This window comes from Motacilla alba, unplaced genomic scaffold, assembly GCF_015832195.1.
Source record: "Motacilla alba alba isolate MOTALB_02 unplaced genomic scaffold, Motacilla_alba_V1.0_pri HiC_scaffold_31, whole genome shotgun sequence".
Classification (NCBI taxonomy): Eukaryota; Metazoa; Chordata; class Aves; order Passeriformes; family Motacillidae; genus Motacilla; species Motacilla alba.
In genome coordinates, this window is record NW_024037405.1 from 2,196,456 (window position 1) to 2,212,828 (window position 16,373).

Consider the following 16,373-nt stretch of genomic DNA (forward strand, 5'->3'; position numbering starts at 1 on the left):
GGTTATTGGGTTAAAACTTTCAAAGCGTATCTCTTGTTATATAATTTGTTTCTTTACATGTATTGGTAATATTACAGTAATAGTTGTTGTTGTTTTGGCTTGAATCATTATTGGAGTATTGTAAGGAAGAGTTGAAATTATTATATTTCATTTTTTTTCTAGTTTATTTCATTCTAAGTATAATTTATTTAATTAAAATGTTATTGTAATTTGTTGAGAGGATAGGAAGGAAGTTCAAGGGCTGTGAACTGGAATTCCAGACCCTGGGAGTGTGAGCAGGACCACCCAGAGTGGGATCAAACATGGGATGGGATCAGATATGGGCTGGGGGCACATGGGATGGGACCGAACAGATCAGGACGGCACAGACTGGGATAAACTGGGCTGGGATTGTATGGACTGGGATGGCACAGCCTGGGATGGCACGAACTGGGATGGCACGGGCTGGGATCGCAGGGACTGGGAAAAAGCATTGGCTGCCGTTGGCTCCTTTGGCTCCCATCCACGGTGGTTTATTTGCCCAATTATCCAATCAAAAAAAACCAAACAAAATTAAATGTAACAGCAATTTTAATTAAGTAGTTTAGTATATATAAAATTGAATACACTCAAAATATTGACAATATGATGTGGTTAAAATTAGGGATAATTTGGTTCTGATAATAGCGCAGAAGCACACAAAACAAAACAACAATAACCGCGCGGGGTACGGAGCGCAGGGCTTTTGGACCCCCGCCACCTCACCTACGAGCCTGCCGAGCCAAAATCCCCCTTTTCATGCGCTATGTCATCACCATCTCCTCCCATTTTCCATGTGTCACATCTGTGTCACCACCCTCATCATCACCTTTACCACGCAAGCTCCACCATCCTTTTAGGGGGTCGCACACTCTTTGGGGGCCGTCTTGGAGGAAGGGCTCTCTTCTTCCTCGTGTCCTTCATTTCCCCTTTTGGGTTACACACGTGCACCAAGTGTGAGCCAAAGCTGGTATAATATAAGCCAATATTATGTTCCAATGTTAAAGCAATAAATCTCATATAATTAACATTTTCCTGGTGTCCAAACCAATTCTCCTCTCTTCCAGATAAATTTAGTAATAGTTATCTCTTGCTTCTTCCTGCTCTAAACATCTGCAGGAAAAGGGGGGACCCCTCCTCCCCCTTCCTTTCTTGGCATTTACCTTTGAACTGTTTTATTATTTCCAAATATGTATTACTGTATCAATATTGATTACTGTTTCAATTTTGTCAGCAGCAATCACACCTATTTTTCACATTGCTAAATACGTACAGATTTTTTATATAAATATAAAATTAGGTAATAAAAATGAAACAACTATTTTTACAAATAAGAAATAAATACAATAAATATATTTCATTAAAATGCTAAAAATAAATAATAAAATACATTAATTTTTTTGATATTTTGGGATGTAAGTCCCAGGTGGATGATGTCAGACATGGTGAGGCTGGGGATGCGGAGCAGGTTGTCCAAACAGGGTCAGCCTCCACGGGTCTCATTCTTCTCTGTGCCCAGACCTCCTAAGGAGGCATTCAGCATCAAGATCACTCGGGGAAAGCTTCAGTTACCTTTTCTCTGAACTGAAAAATTAAAAAAAATACTCCTGTGATTAAAAAGGTAAAAATCATGAGGTGCACTTTGAAATCTTCCTCCTGAACAGAACTCCAAACTGACTCCAATCACCGCACAAGCCCTGGAGCCTTGAAGACAGTGGAAGGGAGACAAAGAGCCCCCGAGGGCTTTCTGTATTTTCATGGTCCCCACGGTGGATTTGGGGCTGGGTCCAGGAGCCTCAGGCACTGAGAGAAGGCTGAAGAAGCTGCTCAAGGAGTCAGCAGCAGAACTCCAAGGCCCTTGGAGCACCCCTGGGCCCCAGGGAGGGCAGGGAGTGCCAAAGGCTCCCCAGGGACTGGTGGGAGCAGATCCTCGAGGCCAGGACTGCAGGGAGCCCAAGGCTGTGAGCAGGGAACTGCAAAGCTGAGCAGGGCCTGAGCTGGCTGGGGGAAGCAGAAAGGCCAAGCCCTGAGCCCAGCCTGGGCCAGCAGGGCCTGTCCCTCACGGGGGGCTCGGGGCTGCTCGTGGGGCAGGGGATGTGAGGGGCAGCAAGGACAAATGTCACAAACCTGTGTGACACTGCAGATCCTCATGGACCCCAGGGGCCAGTGTGACACTGTGGAAGTTGTGGAACCAAGGGATCATTGTGGCACTGTTGGGCCCATGGAACCCAGGGGCCAGTGTGGCACTGTGGAAGTTGTGGAACCAAGGGATCATTGTGGCACTGTTGGGGCCATGGAACCCAGGGGCCAGTGTGACCCTGTGGGGCCTCATGGACACAAGAGGCCGTTGTGAGCCTGCGGGGCTGTAACACCCCTGAACACTGAAATGCTGGGGGTAACCAAAGGTTCTTGACTTGAGTTTGGTGCACAGGAGAAACACCAACCAGGTATTCTCAACATGGACAGATGCAAAGAATATTCTTGGTAGGAAGGGACCCACGAGGATCATCAAGTCCAGCTCTTGAGTGAATGGCCCACACAGGGACTGAACCCACAGCCTCGGTGACACCAGCACCATGCTCTGACCAACTGAGCTGAGAGGTCAAAATGACACAAGATTTTACTGGCAAAATATAGACAATCAAGGAACTTTAACAATAGGATTTAATACAACATCCACTTCTATGGAGGCCCAGGGGCCTGCAATTCATGTTTCAATCCCGCAGCCATGGAGGGCTAGCATGAAGCGAAACCACAAACCCCAGAGTGAGGGTGAAAAAGATGCCTCTCCCATAGGTCTTTGCAAACACTTGTAGATTTCTGTAAGGTAATGACAGTCCATTGGCCCCTTGGCCTGATTACCCATGTTGAGCCTTTATCTCCCATATCCGGTTAACCCCTGGAATGTTCTCTTCTCCCCATGCTCCCATTGGCCCCATTTTGGTGCATTCCCCCGCCCCTGTTGCCCTGTTGGTTGACCCTGCCCTTATTCCTGCCTCTGCACCATTTTCTCCTGTATCCATTGGGCTCTGCCCTTCGGCTCACTGTTGTCTTCGTCCCTGAACCCTCTTCAGCACCGTACCCCACTCCTGTCTCTCCATAAACCCAGTTGCTGGAGATCACATGAAGACCCATCCCTGCCTCTTTCTGTCAGCATCATTTTAGTAGCAGGCTCTGGGCTTGGAAACGCAGGACACTCCAGGAACATTGGCAGCTCCTGTGCTGCTACACACTTCAACAGAAAATACTTTCCATGGCATTAACTTCATTAACACAGCCCATCTAACCTGGAAACCTTTAAACCCTTAAGATGTGAAGTTACCCAAAAGCGCTCCAGGTAAAAAGGATTTAAAGGTGAAGAAAGAAAGAGAGACAGGAAGACAGAAGAGATACAGAAAGACACAGGTTTGGCTGTAACTGCCAGGGGTGCAGCGCAGGCGAGCCACAAACCCCAAACCAAGGCAGGGCCCAGGCCAGGGGCTGAGCGCGGCTCCGCCTGGGACTCTATGGGCCCGCCCCTTAGGCAGGACTGCTGGCTGCTTGGCCAATCAGAGTCAGGGCTGGTACCAACCCTGATGTGTGATTGGTTGGCAGATTGCCCAATCAGAGCTGGGTTAACCTGCCCATGGGGTGGGATGTATTGGCCAATCAGAGCTGATTAGCACCGCCCCTGCACTGTGATTGACAGCTCTGCCATTCAGAGATGGTTAGCACAGCCCCTGCAGTGTGATTGACAGCTCTGCCAATCAGAGCTGGGTTAGCACCGCCCCTGCAGTGTGATTGACAGCTCTGCCAATCAGAGCTGGGTTAGCACCGCCCCTGCAGTGTGATTGACAGCTCTGCCAATCAGAGCTGGGTTAGCACCACCCCTGCAGTGTGATTGACAGCTCTGCCAGGCCAGGGCCGGGGGCGGGGCTCTGCCCACCACAAACCAAGGCCTGATGCACCCCGGCCCCACACGGGCATGGCGAGCAGCCCAAGGTGACTGGGGACATGGATCTCATCCGGCCTCTGACAGCCACCACGGTGACACTGGGGAACCTCATGGAGCCATGGGTCAGTTGTGACGTTGTAACAATGCGGGTCCAAGGACACCGTGATGACACTCGAGAACCTCATGGAACCAAGGGGCCATTGTGACACTGTGGTGCCTCATGGAATCAAGGAGACCATTGTGACACTCGGGGACCCCAAGGAGCCAAGGGTCCATGGTGACCTTGGGGAGCCCGTCGTGTCACGGAGGAGCCAGTGTGACACAGCGAGGGCACATGGAGCCAAGGGGCCATTGTGACACATCAGGGCTTTGTGGAACCATGAAGCCATGGTGACATTGCAAGGCCTCATGGAAGCACAGAGCCGCTGTGACAGTACAGAAGCAAGGGGAACATTGTGACACTCCAGGGCCTCATGGAACCAAGGAGACCATTGGGGCACCCTGGGGCTCCACAAATGCAAGGGAGCATGGAACAGGTCTGTCTGTCTGGACCTCCTGGGGCCCAGGAGTGCTCTGGCTGACCTTGGCATGTCGAGGGCTGCTTCTCATCTGCCCCTGAAGCACTGGGGCTCTGGGCTCTCCTTCCTATGGGAGAGAACTGTCCTGCTCCTCCAGGCACCCATGGCCAAAACTGGGATTCCTTCTCCAAATTTCCTAATAGGCAAAGATTGTTCCCAGACAAAAGCTGTCAGGACTGACAAGTCTGGCTGGCCTTGGCTTCCTGAGTGTTGTGTTGTGTTCTGTAAATTCTGATAAGGTGTATGTTGTAATTTGGGTTGTCCCACTTTCCCCCCTTTTCGCTGGGTTATTGTGGTTCCATTCAGTTTGTCTCCTCCTGCCTGACTTCTGTCAGTTTGCTGTTTCCCCCTCAGTTACCCTAGTTACACGTGTATCCCTTGCTATGTTCCCTCCCCGGTAGCCTGTCCATCACTCAGCGACCTATCCTCTCCATCCAGAAACTTCTTCCTGGGGCATCGAGTGATTGGTTCAGGAGCTGGGGCTGCCCCTCCCCAAGTTACTTCTCACAGGTCCTCCAATGGTGTCGTTCTTCCTTTTTCCACTCCCCCCGTTTTGCTATTGGGTGGAGCGTTGGCTCCACCCAGGTCTCCACCTGCCTTTATAAGTTGTTGTCAGCCCTTTCCCAGGGTCTTTGACATTTGGACTCCCTGGGCTTGTCTTCCCAACAATAAACCCGGTTGCACCCACAGTCGGAGTGCGCTTCTTCTCTTCTGCCTTTGCAGCCCAAAGTCCTGGTGAGGCTCTGAGCCTTGGGCGCCCTCTCTGCAAGGTGCAGAGCGGAGAGAGAGCCCCCCTGCTGCAGCTCGCCAGCCGGAGCCAGCTGGGGCTGCCCAGATTGGACAACCGGACGCACGCAGCCGCAGTTTGGCGCCCAACCTGCGGCCTAAGAACAGCGCCGGACCCCACGGGTCTTGGACTTTGGGCCCCTTTGGACTTTGTCCAAAGGCTCCGTGGGAGTGACCTCGTAAGTCCTTTTGGTTGTCAAGCTACCTCTGGTGGGAGCAGACCCAGTTTTAGTGGGTGGCGCTCCCAGAAGGTCAGGGAAGGCAGCTCCTGCACCCGAGGAGTCTTCCCCCGGCAGAAGCCACCATCCTTGGATTTGTGTTCATCCTATGCCAGATTTTTCTGGGAGGAGAGCCCAAGTTGAGCCTGTAAGTGATCTCTTCCCTCCCTTCTCCTGTCTTCCTTTTCCCCCTGTCTTTCTCCCTCTAGACTCCTTCAATTACCGGGGAGTCAGGGCGTTCTGAGCTCTTCTTTTAGTCACAGAGCCAGGTCTGCTCAGCTTTTTGCCTTGTCGACAGGGGCCGGTGTGGGTTTCTCCTTTTCCTTTTCGTTGTTCCAAGGGTGGTGGGTGGATTGGACTGCACAGTTGACATCTGGAGCCATGGGTGCACGGCTGTCTGCAGTCCAGAAGAAAGCTTACATTCAAGTTGTGGGAATCCTTGTGGGAGGGGGTGTTCATGTTTGTAAAAGGGAGCTAAAACAGTTGATTGTATGGTTGTTTTCCCAGTTCCCAGAACTTTCCCCTGATCAACTGTACAATGTTTGTTTTTGGGATTCTGCTACAGCCAAATTGGCTGAATTAGGTATGTCAGGGGATTCTTGTCCCTCTAAAATTACCTTTTGGTCTCACCAAGTCCGAGCCATTCTAAAATTATCAGGGGAGCTGAGAAAACAGCCATCCACCAACAGTTTAGTCCCCAGTTCACATTGTTCTCCCCGTCTAACCCCTCTTCCCTCTCCCGCAGACCCCAAGAGTGGGATTTTGAGGAGAACATCAAACTACGGCACAGATCAGCGTTCCCATCTTCCTGGTTCTCTTCAAAATTCCTGCTCCCCATGCCCACAAAAGCCTGGCCAGGTTTCTCCAGGCCCTTCCCTTTCCCAATTTACCCAACCTAACAAACCCCTAGTTCAGTTTGATCTCCCCGATCCCCAACCCTTTCAAAATGGCTCCTGTGGAGCCCAAAATGGCGGAGACCGCATGGTTTTTTTGCCACCCCAGTTTCTTCTCCCCACAATCCTTTTCGAACTATCAACAACCTCTTCCTCCATTCTTACCTCTCCCTTCCCTCCACCCCTTCCATTGTCCCTCCTCCTTCATCCCCTCTTCCCACAGCTCCTCCCACAGATCCTCCTTCATCCAGCACCCTGCCTCCGTGTTACGCCCCCCAGGCAGAGACTGTATCATCCAGTCTCCCTGCCCAACCACTTGGCTCCTCCTCTTCCTCTCCCATTTCCAGGTCCCACGCTCTGGCTTCCGGGGGGGAGCAGTGGAGGACCAGGACCCGGAGCCATTGCCTGCAATATCGGTGGCTCCGGCCACTTACCATCTGCAGAGAGAGGGGAGGACTCAAGCCCCATGGGCCCCGTTCCCGCACCACATTATTAAAGAACTCTGCAAGGCCCAGAAAGATTTCAGTAGGGACAGCAAATACTTTCAGGGAATTTTAAGGGCCACTCTCACGGAGTCTGAGGTGACCCCAGCCAACCTCAAACGCTTGTTCTCATGCTTGCTGAACCCCACCAAATATGCAATGTGGGACGCAGCTTGGAAAAGGTCGGTTCGGGAAACCATCCAGACTTTGAGGGAGAATCCCCGAGCTGGTGTGGATCTGAACGGGGAGCCCATTTCCATTGACCACCTCTGCAGCCTGGCAGACTGGGCAAGTGGGAAAAACAAGTGCAGGTTGTTCTTTGGGAAGCCTTACAAAAAAGTGCACAATTAGCAGAGAAAGCATTTTTAACGTTACGCATTGGAATTCCTCAACTCGCCTATTCTAAGATCTTCCAGTTTGACTCAGAGCTGTGTGCAGTCTTTGTTGAGCGCCTTCGAATGGCAATCGAGCTGCAGGTCCAGAGCGATGAAGCTCGCCAAGAGCTGTTGACTGAGATGGCATCAGCCAACACCAATGCTAAGTGTAAAGCGGCCGTTCTCAGGCTTCCGTTGGAGCCTCCTCCCACCCTCCTCCACCCACTCCTCCTGCAGCTCATGCTGGAAGTGTGTATCAGAAAGGTGCCCAATCTTCCAGGAGAACTTGACTCCACAGCCAACACACCGCAAGAGCTCAAGTCCAGGGTGGTCACGCCAAGATCACCCTGGAGAGTTGCCTTCACCGAGATTGGCCATGAAGCGTATCCTGCTTCAACACCAGCAATATCGAACACTCCAAAGCCTTCTTGATTGCCTCCACCAGTGGATCGTCCATGCCACATTTGTGGCAAACCTGGACAGTGGGCTCCAGCTTGCCCACTGCACCAGCAGTTCCTTCAGTTTCAGAGAGAACAGCAGCTTCAAAGCACTGATCAAAAAACCTAAAGTATCAGCGCGACCCCTCCCTGTGCAAGGACACAAATGGGGCGGGTCAAGTTTTATCTAGCGGGGAGGGCAAGAGAAAGGTTTCTCCCAAACATAGTCCATTTGTTGCCCCCTCAATTAATAGACCTGTTAACAATTTACCTGACTTGACTGTGGACACTTTACCAACAATTGCATCTTTAGAGGACAATCTAGAACCCATGTTAACCACTTTGTCCAAACTTTCACCTTCAAGGCTCCAGGTGACGGAACCACTCCATCTTAAGAATTCTGATTTCCATCTTATGACAGTGTGCCCACACAACCAGGTACTTGGACTCGGATTCAGTGTAAGTTTGTAGTCACTGAGGATTTGGAATTCACACCACTTGACATCAGTATTATTCCAGGACTTTTACCATCAGATCTGAAGCACTTTTTCCTTGGCCTGTACTGTGTCCACCCACCCACCTTTCTTCCAAAAGGTCAGATTGTAGCCCAAGCCATCCTGGTCCCAGAAATAATCTGGGATTAGGAAAATTCTTTGTTTCCTCCATCAAATACACATATTACTGTTGCTTGGGCTCAGTTAATTAATCAAAGTAAACCCGGATTAACATGCAGTTTGGAGAATGGCAGGGATCGTATATGCTTACAGGGACTGGTGGACACCGGGGCGGATGTGACGATCATTCCTTCTCGGGAATGGCCGTCACACTGAGAACTGCAACCCACTGCAGGGCAAGTTCAAGGTGTAGGGGGTGTCCAATTGGCCTAACAATTGAGGAGTGTCGTCAAAATTGTGGGGCCAGACGGACAATTGGCTTCAATATGTCCATTCATTTTAGACTGTATGGAGCCCCTGTGGGGAAGAGATCTTTTGGCCCACTGGGGGGCCAGAATTGACCTTCCGAGAGCCCCTCAGGATTTTTGGGCAGTGGCCACTGAAGGGCGCCCTACCCAAAAGCTGAATTGGCTTTCAGATAAACCAGTGTGGGTATAGCAGTGGCCGCTCACCAAACAGAAATTGAAGGTGCTCCAAGAGCTTGCTGAAGAGTAGCTACTCAAGGGCAACATAGCGGAGTCCACATCTCCATGGAACTGCCCTGTATTCGTCATCAAGGAGCCCAACAAGGAGAAGTGGTGGCTCCTCCAAGACCTCAGACAAAGTAACATCATTGAAGACATGGGATCTCTTCAGCCAGGGATGCCGTCCCCCTCGATGCTCCCCCAAAATTGGAATCTGTCTGAGATTGATATTAAAGTTTGCGTTTTCCAAATTCCCCTGCACCCTGACAACGCCCCACGGTTTGCCTTCTCAGTTCCTTCCATCAACCGAGAAGCCGCATGGAAGCACTACCACTGGTGAGTTCTTCTGCAAGGAATGAAAAATAGTCCGGCCATCTGCCAGCATATGTAGCTTCCTTGCTGTCCCCAATCTGTACTGCCACGAGGGAAGTCATCCTCTTACATTATATGGATGACTTCTTAATTTGTGCGGCCAAGGACGACATACTTACCCATGCGCTTGAACTGACAACATCTTCGTTGATTGCTGAAGGGTTCGAACTACAGGAAGACAAGATTCAAAGGATGCCGCCTTGGAAGTACCTTGGCCTGGAAATTACAAAGCGGTCCATTGTACCGCAAAAATTGGCTATAAAGAACAATGTCAACACCTTGGTGGATGTCCATCAGCTGTGTGGGTCCTTGAATTGGGTGAGACCTTGGCTAGGAATTCCCACCAACATCCTAGCCCCTCTTTTTGATTTATTGAAAGGGGGAGAGGAGCTTAGTTCTCCCAGGTCCCTCACCCAGGAGGCATGAATTGCTTTGGAAAAGGTCCAAAGTCTTATTTCTAGTAGGCAGAGCCAGCCAGGCCACAGATACCAGCCAGGCCTGCCCTTCAAGTTCATAATTTTAGGTAAACTGCCACACCTCCATGGAATGATCTTTCAGTGGGAGAAAACATCTAGGGTCCAGGATCAAGGCTCGAGGGACCCCGACTTAATCATCGAGTGGGCGTTCCTCAGCCACCAACAACCCAAAAGGATGACACAGCCACAGGAGCTGGTAGCTGAACTGATCTGAAAGGCAAGATCTTGGATCAGGGAGTTGGCCGGCTGTGACCTGGAGTGCATTCATTTACCAATCCAATTGAAATCGGGCCAACTTACAAAAGCTATGTTAGAACACATCCTCCAAGAAAACAAAGCTTTGCCGTTCGCATTAGACAGTTACACCAGACAATTTCTATTCATCGGCCGGCCCACAAAATTTTCAATTCAGAAGTTCAATTTTCTTTAGCAACAAAAAGTATTCAGAGCCAGAAGCCCCTAAAGGCCTTGACAGTTTTCACAGATGCATCTGGAGAGTCTCACAAGTCTGTTATGACTTGGCAGGACCCTCGAACTCGGTGGTGGGAGGCTGACGTTGTAGAGGTAGAAGGATCACCTCAGATAGCCAAGTTAGCCACAGTCGTCTGAGCCTTTGAGAGGTTCTCTGAGCCTTTCAATTTAGTGACTGATTTGTTGTATGTTGCCGGTGTAGTGTCCCGTTCTGAAAATGCCGTGCTGCAAGAAGTGTCTAACTCAGCTCTCTTCAGTTTGCTCTCAAAATTAGTTAAATTAGTCTCCCACTGAGAGCAATCCTTTTATGTGATGCACGTCCGGTCCCACACTCACCTGCCAGGGTTTATGGCAGAGGGGAACAGGAGGGCAGATGCTCTTGCTGCCCCCGCTGCGATGGCCTCTCTCCCAGACATGTTTGGCCAAGCTAAGATCAGCCACCAGCTCTTTCATCAGAATGCGCCTGGCCTGGTTCGTCAGTTCCATCTTATGCGTGAACAGGCCAGGGGGTTGTGGCAACGTGTCCCCATTGTCAATCTGCCATCTCCCTGCTGTCAGTACCGGAGTTAACCCCAGAGGTTTAAAGAGTTGTGAGGTGTGGCAAACCAATGTTACACACATACCATCTTTTGGGAAGCTTAGTTTCGTGCACGTATCTGTGGACACCTTTTCTGGCGCAATTTATGCCTCCGCCCACACAGGGGAGAAGACAGCTGACATTCATAAACATCTTATTCAGGCCTTCTCTGTTTTGGGCGTCCCCAAAGAGATTAAAACTGACAATGGGCCGGGGTACAAATCCAAGGAATTCTGGGTGTTCCTGCAGCAATGGGGAATAGGACACAAAACTGGCATCTCCTACTCCCCGACAGGTCATACCATGGTGGAACAAGCCCACCAGAGTCTCAAGAGAGTGCTAGAACATCAGCGTGAGACTATGAAGGTAGACCCTCCCCAAATCCGACTTTCCCAAGCACTGTTCACACTGAATTGTAGCTTTGAAAATCTAAATCCGCCTATGTTGCAACACTTTCGTCAAAACCTGCAGCTGGACCTGAAAGACAGGCCTCAGGTCATGGTAAAAGACCCCAAGACCTGGAAAGTAGAGGGCCCCTTTGAACTCGTCACGTGGGGGAGAGGATACGCTTGCGTGTCCACTCTCTCTGGGCTAAATTGGGTACCCTCCAAGTGGGTTTGACCTTTTATTCCAAAGAAATGCCAGACACCACCTCAAGTAGCACAGGCAGAGGATGTGAGTTGGAGGAGGAGATGGAAGCCCTTTTTCTTTGATTTTCAAATCCTGGAGTAGAATCCAATCATTTATGTATCTCTCTCACCTTCCCTGTTTATTTTTCAGCAACCCAGTGCCGATGGCCCTCACTCGAAGTCAAAAGCTTCTCGTTTTAATCATCATGTGGTCTGCCTTCCAATGCACAGACCAGTGGATCATCCCCTAGCCAAAGATCAATGTGTGGAGAGCACTCGCCCAAGCCCTTGGCCAGAACCATCTGTGCCACTCCAGCACCTCTGCAGCAGACCCTTTGTCAACCTGCCTGGTAGGGATCCCTTCAAATCTAGATGAGTTACCTCCTCCCCTCCTCGATACCATCAAATCCCTAGCTCCCAAGAAAGATACTCGCCCTCCCATTGTTAGCCCCATGCAAACCTGGAGAAGCCTTCTCCTGAAACTAACTCCCGCGGAATCCAAACCTATTGAGTTTAATTTGCTCGGCTTCGCCAATGCTTCTGCGTGCATCCAGTTTATGTTCTCCCCCGACCCCCTCAACAAATCTTACCTACCCATCCTACAACATAATCAAGAATACACCGCACAAAATTGGTGTAAAGTTGTTGCCCAAATTCCTATGGCCTCTACCTTAGATGCCAAACCTATGTCCCTCCCATCTGGCCTTTTCTTAATTTGCAGAGACCGAGTGTGGGCAGGCATCCCCACTCGTCTGATTGGAGGCCCCTGCACTATTGGGAAGCTGACGCTGTTTGCACCCAATGACACCCAAATTTTACATTGGAAATGTTATGAATGAAATTGCCAATCTAATTTTATCAATAATTTGCGAGAGCCAAATTATGATATAAAAACACACAAAATTTATTTCATGTAAAATTAACAGAATTTCGGTCAGCCATGGATCGGACAGAGTCTAGCCCGGGAATAGACCCTGGGTGACGCGCTATGCAGCTCCAAGCACTGGCAGCTTCGGAGTGCGGCGGCACACCATGGTCTCCTCAAACCTAGGTTTTATCCTCTTTTTCTTGCAGCGGGCTAGGAAGTCCATTGTCCTTTTCATAATCAAACAAGTCCCAAAGGCTTCTCCGGTCCAGTAGAATGCTATCTGATGGAAGATGGTCCAGTCCTCGATGTCTTTGGGAATAATTCATCGGCTTCTGGTCTTGTGCTAGACAGGACTCAAACAATCATGCTTAACAATCCACACCTGTTCCATACCAAGAGAGATATCCTTGTTAACACTCTGAATACCCGATATTCAGTCCTTACTGGAAATCTCTTTTTCGAACTAAGAGATTTCCCAGAAGTAGATTAAAATTCTGAATAGTGTGTGCTTCTTCCCTCCAGTCGGGAGTAGCCAGGTGTGCTGCCGATGGCGTAATTCCTTGTTTAACTGAAACCTCGAAACCATGGGTTCCTGCTGTGTTTCACATGTAAATGTATTCTATTGGTGTGGTATGTGTGTGTGTTGGTTTCTCAATACTGCTGGCCGCTTTTCCTGGCTTTTTCTGAAACATGTCCAGACGCAATCCCCACACCAATCCCAATCCTTTAATATCTATCTACCTTTAATATATTTTATACTACCTTGCATTTGCTTTCTACCTAAATAAAATATGAATTTTGACATTCATCCATAACAGAAATTAAAGAGGGTCACACTCAATTTGGCTCGCTCAAAGAGAGACCTTCAAAATTTAGATTCTCAGTGTGACTCAGAAGTTATTCATTGGTCCAAACCAAAGGGAATCACGATCTCTGTGCTTTTGCCATGGGTTGCTGCAGCAAAAGCTCTAGGTGAATTGGCGCACCTAGAGTGCTGGGTTGCCAAACAAACCAATTTGACATCAGCTGTCCTGAGTGACCTTCTATCTGATGAGGAGATTACCAGGCAGGCGACCCTCCAGAATAGGGCAGCAATTGATTTTCTGCTCCTGCAAACACGACCACCAATGTGAAGAATTCAAAAGGCTCTGCTGCATGAACTTGTCATCCAAGGCCGAGGATGCCAGAAAGACCATCACACAAATTAAGGACATGGCTCATCAAATAAAAAAGAGAGCGTGGACTGGCTGGGGACCCTTTTCTCTGAGTGGGGCCTATCAGGCTGGGTGGGCTCAATTCTAAGAACCTTGCTTTTAGTTTGTTTTGTTATTTTAATAGTTCTGATTACAGCAGTTGTCACCTGGAAATTAATCATAAGGATGCTGTGCAAAGTGACATCCCCCCGAGTGTGAACAGAGTCAAAATCTTGCTGCCTGAAGAAAACCCACCAGATGAAGAGAACCCATGGGCTTCAGCTCCGTTACCCCAGCTGTGGTTCAGGGACATTTATACCAACTCGGAATTCAACCACCAAATTGAGTTTACTTAATTTTGAATAACTACTCTTCTTCTTCGCTATTTTGTTTTAAAACAAAAAGGGGGAGATGTTGCGCTGTGTTCTGTAAATTCCGATAAGGTGTATGTTGTAATTTGGATTGTCCCACTTTCCCCCCTTTTCTCTGGGTTATTGTGGTTCCACTCAGGTTGTCTTCTCCCGCCCGGCTTCTGTCAGTTTGCTGTTTCCTCCTCAGTTACCCTAGTTACACGTGTATCCCTTGCTATGTTCCCTCCCTGGTAGCCTGTCCATCACTCAGCGACCCATCCTCTCCATCCAGAAACTTCTTCCTGGGGCATCGAGTGATTGGTTCAGAGGCCAGGGCCCCTCCCCAAGTTACTTCTCACAGGTCCTCCAATGGTGTCGTTCTTCCTTTTCCCACTCCCCCCATTTTGCTATTGGGTGGAGGGTTGGCTCCACCCAGGTCTCCACCTGCCTTTATAAGTTGTTGTCAGCCCTTTCCCAGGGTCTTTGACACTTGGGATTCCCTGGGCTTGTCTTCCCAACAATAAACCCGGTTGCACCCACAGTCGGAGTGCGCTTCTTCTCTTCTGCCTTTGCAGCCCAAAGTCCTGGTGAGGCTCTGAGCCTTGGGCACCCTCTCTGCAAGGCGCAGAGTGGAGAGAGAGCCCCCCTGCTGCAGCTCGCCAGCCGGAGCCAGCCGGGGCTGTCCAGATTGGACAGCCAAACCTGAGGGCTGGCCCTCATCTGACTCTGAAACACTGGGGCTTGGTGCTTTCCTTCCTGATAAAAAGAACTCTTCTTCCTGTCCAGGCGCCCACAGCCAAAACTGAGATTCCACCTCCAAAATGCCCAATGACCATGGCCAAAATTGGGATTCCATCTCCAAAATTCTGTACATCCAAGGATTGCTCCCAAGTGAAAGCTGCCAGGACAGACAGGTCTGGCTGCCCTTGGCCTCCTGGGGGCTGCCTCTCATCTGCTGCCCAAACACTGGGACTCGCTGCTTTCCTTCCTATGGAAAAAAACCGTCCTTATCTATGCAGAAACCACGGAAATTGGGGTTCCACCTCCCATATTCCCCATATCCAAGGGCTGCTTTCAGACAAAAGCTACCAGGACAGAACGGTCTGACTGGCCCAGGCCTCTGATGGCCGCCTTTCATCTGCCCCTGAAACACCACTGGTGTTCCATGCTTTCCTTCCTATGGAAAAGAACCATCCTTCCCCTCCGGGTGTCTATGTCTGAAATTGTGATTCCCCCTCCCAAATTCCCTATATCCAAGGGTTGCTGCCAGGAAAAATCTACCAGTACCGTCAAGGCTGGCTGGCCTTGGCCTCTGGTGGCTGCCCCTGCGACACTGGGGCTGGGTTCTTTCATTCCCATGGAGATCCCTGTGACACTGTGGGAACCTCCTGGAGCCAAGGGGATCCTTGTGGCACCTCTGGAGCCCATGGAACCAAGAGGCCATGGTGACACAGCGGGGCTTCATGGACCCAGAGACCAGTATGGCTCTGTGGGGCCTGATGGAACCGTGGAGACCATTCCCACCCTTCAGGGTCTCGAGTCACCAAGGGGCCATTATGACACCTCAGGGCCTCATGGCAGCAAGGGACCATTGGGACACTGTGAGGCCCCATGGAAGCCAGGGAAGATGGACTCGGTCTGGCTGGCTTGGCCTCCCAGGGGCCACCTGACAGGTCTGGCTGGTCTTGGGACGTCAAGGGCTGCCTCTCATCAGCTCCTGGAGCACTGGGGCTCCGTGCTTTCCTTGCTATGGGAAAGAACCATGCCTCTTTTCAGATGCCCATTGGCATCTGATGCCCATTGACATCTGCCCTGGCAAGGGCAGCGCTGCAGAGAGACAGCTCTGGCCAGGAGCAGCTCCTGGGCACAGCCCAGCAGGGCTGGGGCACTGCAGGGCACCTCGGGAACACGGGCAGGGCACAGACACAGCTCACAGGGCTCAGCACTGCCAGGGACTGTGGCATGTCCCCGAGGAGGCTGGGGCACAGCCGCACCTCTGGGGCTGTGTCCCAGAGCCCCAGAGCAGCTGTGCTGTCAGAAAGGGGCCGTGTGACAGCACAGATGGGCTGTGTGACATCACTGAGGGGGCTGTGACATCACAGAGCTAGCTGTGACATCATGAAAGGTGGTTCTGTGACATCACAATGTGCGTTGTGACATAGAGTATGATATCACAGAGCAGCTGTGTGATGTCACAGAGAAGGCTGTGACGTCGCAGACAAGGCTGGCACATCACAGGGTGGCTGTGTGACATCACAAAGCTGCTCTGTGACATCACATAGCCGCTGAATGACATCACATGGAGGCTGTGTGACATCACAGGAGTTTGTATGAAATCATAGGTAACCTGTGACATCACAGGTGGCTGTGTGACATCACATGGGCTGTGTGACATCACAGGTGGCTGTGTGACATCACAGGTGACTGTGTGACATCGCTGGGGCTGTGTGACATCACAGGTGGCTTTGTGACATCACAGGTAGCTGTGTGAGGTCACTGGGGAGGTCACTCCACCCCGGCTGCCCCTCACAGCTCCCCCAGAGCAGTCCAACGCTGCTCGTGCACAGCGGGGTCCCCTG

The 16,373-nt window shown here is 50.5% G+C and overlaps 1 protein-coding gene across 1 annotated transcript in view; it reads right to left on the bottom strand.

Annotated features, from left to right (window-relative positions):
• LOC119696487 overlaps nt 1-16,373 on the bottom strand; it is a 1,710,157-nt gene that overhangs the window by 1,585,644 nt on the left and 108,140 nt on the right.